We start from the raw sequence: 12,631 nt of genomic DNA, 5'->3' as shown, positions 1-12,631 counted from the left end.
GGAAATTCCCTTCCATGGTGCCCATAATGCTACTACTCTTTGGGATGCTAATGGCTGGCCTGGACATTACAGGTTTCTCTCTCTTTCTCTCTCTCTCTCTAAACAAGCTAGTAGAATAACAACATCAATATAAGAGTACTCTTTAAAAAAAAAAAAAAAACTCTTTTAAAAAAAACTACAATTTGATTCCCTTAGGGTGGCCATGTAAAAATACATGAAAATACATGCTAGAAATCAAAATCTAAGATAGCAATGCTGAAAACGAAAATGGTGAAAAAAATACCTGCGGAAGCCATGTTTGCAGAATGCATATAGGTAGATCTTCTCCTCCTTGCTCCTCACAAATTATCAGCTATCAATGGGGCAAGCCAATGGACATATTGAGAGGAGGAGGGACCTAGCCTCTTATAAAGGAAAACTAATGGAGTCCACCCATTAAAGACTCAAATTAATATGGGTCTATAAAAATTTCATAATCAAGACCCTTGATTTTCCAGGCCTACATACGTAATTATACCACAATATAAATAGGATATAATCCTATATTACTAAGGTGTAACAAACCCCAAATGATCACTCAACTTAGTGGGTTAAAACAAAATATCATTGTGAGCTATATATATGTCTAACTCGTTTTATAAAATGTGCAATCAAATGAAGCTCATATTTAAAATATTCTAACATTCTCCCACTTGGGCAAATATTGATTGCTATAAAATAAAACATGTTTGAAAAATGACTCTCGGGTTAGACTACATAGGTGGCCACACAAATACATAGCTCAAATGATAGCACCTTAGAAAACATGATCCGGTCCAACAAGAATATCAACATCGAACATGGAAATCGTTACACCACTTAAACGATGTAAGACTACTCCACAGCTACAAATGCTAATATCCTTATCGACATGGATCCCCATCCTCCGACCAATGTGGTAGTATGTAGTATGAACTTAGCACCAAAGTGATCAAAAACTGTGCTAATTCATATCAGTCCTCATAATGCTTCAAAATGAAGCCATATGTCTCTAAAAGAGACTCATCTTATGTCTTTGCCCATATATCTCGAGATCATAATGATATTATAATAAAAGACATAAGCCAAATGCATGCTCAAAAAATAGTATATGAATAGGGGAGATTTATTTTTATTGGAAAAGGGCTGCACCCTAAAACAAATGGGTTGCCTACGTACCCTGTAAAGGGATCAAGCCAAAACGTAGTTCCTTTTACATAAGTAACTCCCACTAACCAAAAACATCAAAAGTTTCCACAATACCCATATTAGTAACATGTGTTTTAAAAACTTTAGGAGCGAGTCCCTTAGTCAAAGGATCTGCAATCATCGCCTCTGTATTAATTTGCTCTATCTTTGTCTGCCCTTCTTTAACTCTATCTCTGACCACCAAATACTTGATGTCAATGTGCTTGGATCCACTAGAACTTTTATTATTCTTTGAAAAGAATACTGCTGCACTATTATCACAATAAATAGTAATTGGCCTCGAGATGGAATCAACAACTTTCAGTTCAGAAATAAAGTTCCTTAACCAAACAGCTTGGATAGTAGCTCCATAACACGCCACAAATTCAGCTTGCATAGTAGAAGATGCCACCAGAGTTTGCTTAACACTCTTCCAAGAAATAGCACCCCCAGCAAGCATAAAAACATAACCTGAGGTCGATTTTAAATCATCTTGACATCCAGCAAAATCAGAATCAGAGTAGCCTACCACCTCAAGGTGATTTGAACGCTGGAATGTGAGCATATAACCTTCAGTTTTCTTCAAGTATCTCATAACTTTCTTAGCTGCTTTCCAATGCTCTTGCCCTGGATTCGACTGAAACCTACTAAGAACACTAACTGCATAGGCAATATCTGGTCTAGTGCAAACTTGAGCATACATCAAACTCCCCACAGCACTAGCATATGGTATGTTCTTTATAGATTCCCTTTCAAGTTCATTTCTGGGACATTGAGTTTTGTTAAACTTATCTCCTTTTATGATGGGTACATCACCTGGTGCACAATTATGCATTTCAAATCTTTGCAGTACACGTCGTATATAAGCTTTCTGAGAAAGTCCCAACAAACCACGAGCTCTATCACGACATATTTCAATGCCAAGCACAAAAGAAGCTTCTCCCAGATCTTTCATCTCAAAATTAGCAGATAACATTTTCTTTGTTTCATGAAGTAATCCCAAGTCACTGCTGGCAAGCAAAATGTCATCTACGTACAGAATAAGAAAAATAAAGTTTCTCCCACTGGTCTTGCGATATATACACTGGTCCACTGCATTTTCAACAAAACCAAGTGAAGTTACAACCTCATCAAACTTTAAATACCACTGTCGAGATGCTTGCTTCAGGCCATATAAGGATTTATTTAACTTACAAACCAAGTTCTCTTTTCCCTTCTCAACAAAACCTTCAGGTTGTCTCATATAAACATCTTCATAAAGATCTCCATTCAAAAATGCTGTCTTTACATCCATCTGATGAAGCTCCAAATCATAGTGTGCCACAAGTGCCAGGATAATTCTAAAAGAATCTTTAGACGAAACTGGTGAAAATGTTTCATTATAGTCAATGCCTTCCCGCTGAGTGAACCCTTTTGCAACTAATCTTGCCTTCTTTCGTTCAACATTCCCTTTTGAGTCTAATTTACTTTTAAAAATCCATTTGTTGTCAATGGCTTTAGCATCTGGAGGAAGTTCAACAAGTTCCCAAACTCTATTCTTTTCCATAGAATTCATTTCATCTTCCATAGCACTAAACCACTTATCTGACTCAAGACATGTCAAGGCTTGCTCAAAAGTAACAGGATCAACTACATGTCCAATATTAAAATCACTTTCTAACAAATAGACAATGTAATCATTAGGCAATGCAGACCTTCTTTCTCTTTGAGATCTTCTGACTTGTGGCTCAGAAAATGACTCTACTATTGTTGGAATTTCTTCTTGTTGTTCAGGTTCTTCACTAACAATCTCAATTGGCAGAGAAACAGCTCTTTCCTGTACAACGGGAACTGGAACAACAACTGGATTAGGATCAGCAAATAACTCCTTCAATACAGAACTCCCACTGACACCAACATCATTTTCCAAAAATTTTGCAGTAATGGACTCAACAATTCTGGTGCCACGATTAGGACAATAGAACTTATATCCTTTTGATCTATCTGGGTACCCAATAAAATAACCAGGAGCAGATTTTGGGTCTAGTTTCTTTTCAAGCGGATTATAAATCCTAATCTCAGCTGGACACCCCCAAACTCTTAAATGAGCCAAACTAGGCTTACGGCCTGTCCACAATTCAAAAGGAGTTTTTGAAACAGCTTTACTAGGAACCCTGTTTAAAATATACATAGCAGTTTTCAAAGCTTCACCCCATAGATATTCTGGCAAATTTGTTCTGCTCATCATACTCCTAACCATGTCCTTTAGAGTTCGATTTCGTCTTTCAGAGACACCATTCTGCTCAGGTGTTCCTGGCATGGTGTATTGAGGCACTATTCCACACTCTTGTAAAAATTTTGCAAAATCGCCCATATTTTGACCAGACTCATCATATTTCCCATAATACTCGCCGCCTCGGTCAGATCTTACAACTTTAATACTTTTCCCACATTGATTTTCTACTTCCATTTTGAATATCTTAAATTTCTCAAGAGCTAGAGATTTATCATTAATCAGGTAAACATATCCATAGCGTGAGAAATCATCAATAAAAGTTATGAAGTACTTATTCCCACATATGGTAGAAGATAAAGGTCCACTAATGTCGGTATGTATTAAGTCCAAAATACCGTCACTCCTAGTAGAGCCCTTTCTTGTGGATTTAGTCAACTTTCCTCTTATACAGTCCACACATGTGTTAAAATCTGAAAAATCAAGAGAGGGAAGTATCTCAACTTTTACCAATCTCTCCATTCTTTCTTTTGAAATATGTCCTAATCTCTTATGCCACAACATAGAAGATGATTCACGGATTAAAGACCTTTTCTTCGCTACATTGGTAACACAAGAAACTTCACCAAAAGAAGCCAAAGACATTCTATATAAACCATCACACAAAAGACCATTTCCAACCAAACGAGAATCATAGAACAATTCAACTTTTCCATTGCCAAACTTCAAAGAAAAACCAGATTCATCAAGTTTTGATATAGAAATCAAATTCCGTCTCATTGACGGTACAAAAAATGTGTTCTCCAAAACAAGAGAAAAACCAGACTCCAAAGATAACTTTACTACTCCTATAAACTCGACCTTCACTTGAACTCCATTCCCCACACATAAGCTCACTTCATTCTCACTTGGCTTCCGTTTGCTTACGAACCCCTGCAAGGAATTCGCAATATGAATACTAGCACCTGAGTCTATCCACCAAGAATTTAAAGGCACATCTACTAAAGAAGACTCAAAACAGACTAAGGCCAAGGAGGTACCTGCCGAGTTCTTCTTCTTCTTCTCCAACCAAGTTTTAAATTTAAAACAATCCTTTTGCCAATGACCCTTCTTCTTACAAAACTTACATTGATCATTTTTCTTCATACTTTCTTTAGGACCACCAGAAGTCTGACCTTCAAACCTTTTACTGTGCTGATTTCGATGTGACTTATTTCCCTTATGGAACTTGGACTTATGATTATGAAAGGACCCATTGTTTTGTTGTGGTTGAAAAGCTAATTGCACAGTTTCAACAGTCTCACGACGCATCCTACACTCCTCTTGGGCACATACTACTATCAAATCATTTAAATCCCATTTATCTCGCTGAGCATTGTAAGCTACCTTTAGCTGATTAAATTGGCTAGGAAGACTATTAAGAACATGATAAACAAGAAAAGGCTCAGCAATGGGAATTTTGAGGGCTTCTAGTTTAGAGGATATATATATCATTTTCATAATGTACTCCCTAACTCCACTAGAACCATCATATTTCATACTCATCAGTCTATCCATCAGGTCTCCAGTTTCAGCTTTATCGGATTCAACAAACCTTTGTCCTATGGCATCCAAAAATTTCTTAGCACTATCATTGTCAGGAATAGCTCCCATAATGGAATCTGATATAGAACGTTTGATGATCTTTAAACAAAGTCTGTTTGCTCTATCCCACTTTTGATATTCAGCCACATATTCAGCAGTGCTCTTATCAGTAGGTTTCGAAAGTTCGTCTTCCAGGGCAAAATCCAATCCCAAAAGACCAAGAGCAATTTCTACGTCTCGTTTCCATCTCACATAATTATTCCCAGTCAAAGTTTCAATAGCAGATAATTGACTTGAAATAGAGAAGGCACTCAAAACTGTGGAAACATGAAATAGTACATTTCATTTAATTATCATCCAAATAGATAGCATGCAGTCAATAGATGATATCAAATCTTTCTAATTAATATGAGCTATTAATTAGACAATCCATAATTAAGCTCGGAACCATATGAGCTTCATTACGGTAAGAGCCTTGGTGCATCATTGTAAAGTCACCTTTGGGCTGACTAAACAACATGCTATAAGGTACTCTTAAAACATATCACAAAACTAATTAATAAAATCACATCAGTTTCAAAATACCATCACCTTTAGGCAGAAGGAAATTTCTAGACTAATGTAATCTCATTAACTAATTTACACCATTTTCTAAAATGTCACACACAATAACACCTTTGGGCAAGATATTATGTGCAATAAATTAGGAAAAACAAAGATATCCTTTTTTTTTTTTTTTTTTTTTTTTTAAATATCAATGAGTGTGCCACTTTGGCGGCTACCACCCACGAATATTTCAAAAATTTTATTTAAAGAAAAAATAAGGATAATCTGAATGCCCATGAATTACAATCACAAAATGATAATAATAATCATCAACTTGATACAATCAAAGTTAGAATTCAAATGTGATTGTGATACTAAAACAGTGTGAATAGATCAAACGTATAAGACAATAGATATGTCTAAAATTAAATATGAATTTTGAAAGCATATATACACAAAATACTTGTAACAAGTCACAAAATTAACATGCATCTTAAACATGTTGAGAGAGAGAGTACACATATGCACAGATCATATAAGATACCGACTATTCACCACAAAAAATATTATAATATTCAGTACACTGTAGCCCACAGAAAAATGTGTAAATAATATTCAAAAATATAAAACAGTGTCTTATGATGTTACAAAAAATTTTCAAAAAATATATATAGATATACTAGGGCGAGTACATAAATACTGGAAAAAGAAAACCAGAAAAAACATTGTTTACTGTGCTACACGCGCCGCACGCGCCTACTGCTGCGCGTGGGTAACGATCTGGCTGGAGGTGAATTCATCTTCAACCTCCAGCCGGGTCAGCAAGCGGGTCGCGGGTCTGCGAAACGGGTCTACGGGTTTTTAAACGGGTTTTCTCAATTTCTTGCAATTCTTTGATCAAAAACTAAAATTAATTTAGGGGAAACAATATATAGTGCCCGAAAAACACATATATGATGTTTTAAAACAATGGGTATCTATATTTAAGGAAGATTAATCAAATTTTGAAATGGGTATTAACCCTAGTTTTGTAAAAACTCAAAATCAAAACTAAGCATCGATTAAACACATCTAAAACAAGTAAATAGGATTCCAAAAACCGATCTTGATATGAGTTTGATCAATCGATTATGAAATACGATTTTCTTGCCCAAAATTGGTTTCGAAAATTAAAACAAAAATATAAATGGTGAAACCATAACAGTAAAGTTGCGGAAACAATGAAGAGAAAATAAAAACCCAACCAGATTGAAGATTTACAGCAAATAAAACCTGCGGAAACAGAAAATAAAACCGAAAACAGAATAACAAAATCTGCATTCTTAACGAGAGATTCTAATTCTAGCATGGAGGCTCTGATACCAAGTGTAAAAATACATGAAAATACATGCTAGAAATCAAAATCTAAGATAGCAATGCTGAAAACGAAAATGGTGAAAAAAATATCTGCGGAAGCTATGTTTGCAGAATGCATATAGGTAGATCTTCTCCTCCTTGCTCCTCACAAATTATCAGCTATCAATGGGGCAAGCCAATGGACATATTGAGAGGAGGAGGGACCTAGCCTCTTATAAAGGAAAACTAATGGAGTCCACCCATTAAAGACTCAAATTAATATGGGTCTATAAATTCCATAATCAAGACCCTTGATTTTCCAGGCCTACATACGTAATTATACCACAATATAAATAGGATATAATCCTATATTACTAAGGTGTAACAAACCCCAAATGATCACTCAACTTAGTGGGTTAAAACAAAATATCATTGTGAGCTATATATATGTCTAACCCGTTTTATAAAATGTGCAATCAAATGAAGCCCATATTTAAAATATTCTAACAGGCCAATGATCGCCTAGTGGGGAAGGGTGGCCAGTGTAACTTTTAATTCCCTCTAAGTTTGACCATAAAGGCTCAACTCGCTGAGGTATGTTCGTTTTGAGCCATAACTATTGACCTCATTTGGAGCAGCCCGTCACCGCAATCACACTAAAGTGCTAGCATGCAAAGCCTCACCTCGATATAAGTCGTACCACCCTGAATTATATAACATGTGCGCAGCTTGAAAATTAAAATCGGTAACAAGAGTTCATTTTCGAAAATCGGTCAAACTAATCATTGACTAGTAATAGGTAGTAGGGGTAACAATATTAGACATGATTGGAAGGAGCTAGCGAGAGGAAGGAAAGCAACTATGCTTCAAAACGCTACTTAGCTGCCCTTTTATAGAGAATAGATAGGGATCATGGGTATATGGCCGCTATATATGCTGGAGATTACACTGTAACTGGTCAAGCCCTCCATGGAACCCAATTTGCACTCCATGGGAAGGAAGACTAAGCGAGGTAGGCTAGGAAGGAATTTTTAGCAACGCACTAAAGACGAAAAAGACTTTTCGGCAAACATATTTTGTCGCAAAAAAACTCGTAATTTGCCACCACCATTCCTCCAAAATTTATCCCTCCAGTCACTCTGCGGAAATTAATTAACCCATCACCACGCGCGCGCGCGTGTATATATGGCCTACGGGATGGGAGTGGCAAATTATGTTTTTGGTTCATGATGTGTCAAGTTATGAACATTTAACTATATAGGTCAACTTGAATACAACCCATTAAGCTAAACGTATTAAATTTTCAAACTCTAACTCAACCAATTTAAATAACAAGTTGTGTCGTATCATCAATTTTTATCCGTTTAATAATTAACTAGAAATATGTTAACACGACCCAACGCATTTAAATTTATTTGTTTCATGTAAATAGATTGAACTAAATGCATAACTCATTTAATCTGATTAATATAATTTCACATAAAAGTTAAAATCTATATTTATTAATAACCCTAATATATTAAAAAATATATATCAATATTTTAAATATTTTAACATATAAAAAAACTAATATTATAAGTCATACAATAAAAAATATGTGCATAGGTCTAAAATTATAATCCCAACAATAAAAACATAATTATATTGAGATTTACTAATATTACAACTTAACAATAATAAAAATTTAATTTTAAAATGAATTATAAACGGATTAATTTTTAAAACAGGTTAATTTCATATTAAGCAGGTTGACTCATTTATAAATCATGTATTAACGGGTCAATCTATTTTTATCCGAACCTATTAACATCAAACCCAAATCCGTTAAATAATTTTGTATCGTATTCGTATTAAATTCACAGTTCATGTTGCCACCTGGAAATGTATTAATCTATTACATACAGAGTCAATATTGACGGCCTCAAGTTTTTATAATATATTTTACTCTCTCTAATATTTATTGCTTGTTTAATAATATTCGAAATATTTATAATTAATGACGTTATAGCATTCACTCGAAATTTTATCTTTCTTCCATTTCAAACACTTAAATTTGATAGAAATTTAAATTTTTTTTATAATTATTAGTGAAAGATTTTTAGCCCGTCTAATATCACTCAATGGAAATTAATTAAGCCACCAACGTCAACACACACAATATACATGGCATACAGGCCGGCATTAAATTTATTATAGGGTGCAGAAGTTTTTGTTTGAACATAAAAAGAATTAAGATAGGTCATTTGGACGTGTTTTACTGTTACCACCTTATAATCATCTACAACCAAAGAGTAGAGGACTTGGGGTAGGGCTGTAATCGAGTCGAGCCGAGCCGATCTTTGGCTTGTCGACCTCGGCTCGACTCAAAATACTCGAATTTGAGCTCGAAATTTTTTTTTTATTCTTTGTTCGAGCTTGACTCGATAAGCTAAACTCTCAACTCGAGCTCGAGCTCGAACTTGTCCCACAAACGAGTTCAAGTCGAGCCGAGCTCGAGCTCAAATTGTTTATTTTTTTATTTTTTAAATAAGATTTAATAATTAATAAATAAAAAAATAAAAGATCTAATATTAAATTGATACAATTAATAAGTAGAACCTCTATTGAGTTATAAAATTTTAAAAAATTTATAAATAATATATAACTAGTTGATATTTATTCAAAATAATAATATATTATATGCCTACATATATTATTAATACATACACTGAATATGATAGCATATATCTATTCATATATGGTTTTCACATACTAGTATATAAAATTATTAAATTTTATCAACTAATTATTATACAAATTATAAAATATACTTATGAAGTATATTCACTATATAGACATAAATAATTAGATTACATATTATATATTTAATTATAAAAATAGTATACTTATATGATTAGCTAATACATATATATATATATTATATAGGTGTATATATATATTTATTAATATATGAATGAGTTTTAATCAAGTCGAACTAACGAGTCAACTCGAGCATAAACGAGCAGGCCTTAACGAGTCTTAGTCGAGTCGAGTCGAGTATGTGTCATTTACAAATCGAGCGGATATTTGCTTTCACGAGTGAGCTTTTTTTTTCTCAAGTCGAGTTTGATTCAAGTTTAACCAAGAAAGTACTGAGCGAGCTATCGAACAGACTGATTAATTTACAACCCTAGCTTGAGGGTTTGAAGGAACACCTCTGATGCCTAAGTCAGTGACTGAAGATGATAATAATAATAATACCAATGAATTTGATCCCTCTTACGTACTTGGGTTCTCCTTTTATATAGAGCATCTGAATCATTTTGTTACTTAAGTGATAATAGATATATCTATTATTCAAATTCAAACTTGAGGATGAGGGTTCTTGCTTTAATGGATTGTTATAATAATTGTACTTCTTTTATCGCTGCTAGGTGGTTATTTAGTCGGCAATAGGAAGTGGGTTGGGCCCTTTTCAGCTTTAATGAGCTCCTTCAATATTGAGACTCAAATCATGAATAGGTGAAGGTTTAGGCCATACTGATGAGCGAGAGGAATGACCTCTCCAATGGGTTAATTACTTTTTATTTCCCTTGAAGTCTTTGACTTCCAAATATCTCAACCTCCTGCGTTCTCGTTATGATCACAATTCATAAACTTTGGCCCGAAACAAATTGAATAGGAATGGTTTGGTTATCAAGATGAGATTAGACTCATCTCTTATATAATCATTACAGTTTTTTTAAATTTTTACGTAAAAATAATAATTTAATTTTTTCAAATCTTAAAATAAAAATAATATTAAAAAATTATATTATAATAATATTTTATTTAACTTTCAACTTTTATCTCATTTTATCTTATCTCTCGATCTTAATTATTTATTTTATGGGATGGCGTTACCTCAAACAAAAATGGACGCTTCTACGCCCACTGCTCCTAACTCCGGCTGGGAGCCAACGTTAGTTATTTTGGTGTGTTTTTTTTAATTAGTTTTTGTTTTACATGTATTTTTTAACACTTTTAAATATATATTTTTTTAAATTCACAACATCATTAAAAAATATTTTTTTTATCATGAAGTAAAAAAAATAAAACAAAAAAAAAACTTCAGCGATAACTCCCAGTGGGTGCAGAGAGCGGTGGGACAAGCATTATTTAATGAAAATACATATGAAAGACACCAGATAGCTAGTAGCTAGCGTACCTAGGGCTCAATTTTAAGATCTAGAGAAATATAATTAACAATATATATAAATATACCTTTCTCGGTCAAGTGATATATTTATTCAACAAATTACAATATTAGAGTCTTAGACCAATATTTCCAATATTCGTAAATGCATTAATGTGCATTTACGCCTAACATAAGAAAATCTATTTTTTCTCCTTTTCCTTGGACTAATTGATCTTCTTCCATTCATGACGAGATAGTGCTAATATAATTTTGAACGACTTTGATAGCCGCGTACTGTAGAATATTGGTGATCATAGGATCGAATCAGCTTAATATATATATAGTGGAAACCAATCCAAAATATTCTAAGTGCTACGTCCAATAAATATGGAATATTACCAGAGATCATAGAGCACCCAACTTAAGGTCCATTTTCGTAATCATCAAATTTCAGTTGGATCCAATTAATATGCTTCAAGGCATGTTTCTTCTTTTAAGCGGATGCATGACCAGATAGATAGACTAGAGCCACTTATCATCATCCTGCTTGTCATGATCATGATAGTGTTATATACGTGGAAAATTGAGATCAAAGTTACACGCAGATATTTGCAATAGTAATATTACTATATATATATATATATATATATATATATATATATATATATATTCCCTTATACTTAAAAGTCGTTATAAACGTAAATAGTAATACGTGAACAGTAATGAACAGTATTACATGTTTTACACTTCTCTTCTTCCTCCTTACGTTCCTCTCTGCATCTGCGTCCCTCTCTACATCCTCACAGTAAAATCACCACAAAATCACAAAAAAATACTACAAAATATCACAAAATCACCACACAAATCACCACACAAGTTTCCACACAAATCACAAATCAGGGGTCGTCAGTTGAAGGAAAGGAGGAAGTGGAGGGGTCGTCGGTGAAGGACAAGGCTGCTGGTGGTGGTGCGGTGCCGTAGGAGTGGTTAACTGCGGCGCTACGGGGAGAAATCCGTGCGTGTAGAGGAAGAGAGAGGGCTACGAGCTTCAGCATGTTGCAGGGGAGAGAGAGAGGTCTGTGGAGACAAGATCGGGGGGCTGCTGGTGATGGTGCGATGCCGTAGGGGTGGCTAACGGCGACGCTATAGGAAAAATCCCATGCGTGTAAAGGAAGAGAGAGGGCTATGGGCTTCTGCCTGTTGCGGTGGGAGAGAGAGAGGTTTGTGGGGATGAGATCGGCGTGGGAAAGGTCGCCGGTGACTAGGCTTGGTGGTGGCGCTGGGCGAAGCTGAGGAGAAGAGATTGAGAGGGAAAGGGGCATGCGGCTGGAGGGAGGGAGGAGAGAGAGAGAAGAGGGAAAAATGAAAGGAAAAGTTATGGTTTGAAACTTTAAATCTCAACCTTTCATCTTGAATATCCAGAATTGATCCAGTGGAGGTTAAAATATTAAAAATAAACTAACTTAAAATAGATAATTAAAATATAAATTCAACTTTAATTTATAAAATACTAATATTTCATTATTAAATAAATGATAGAGTTTTGTTAAATATTTTTAAGAGAGTAAAATCATATAAATAATTAGAATTTT

Source organism: Juglans microcarpa x Juglans regia, chromosome 5D (assembly GCF_004785595.1).
Source record: "Juglans microcarpa x Juglans regia isolate MS1-56 chromosome 5D, Jm3101_v1.0, whole genome shotgun sequence".
Lineage (NCBI taxonomy): Eukaryota > Viridiplantae > Streptophyta > Magnoliopsida > Fagales > Juglandaceae > Juglans > Juglans microcarpa x Juglans regia.
This window is presented reverse-complemented; position numbering follows the sequence as displayed.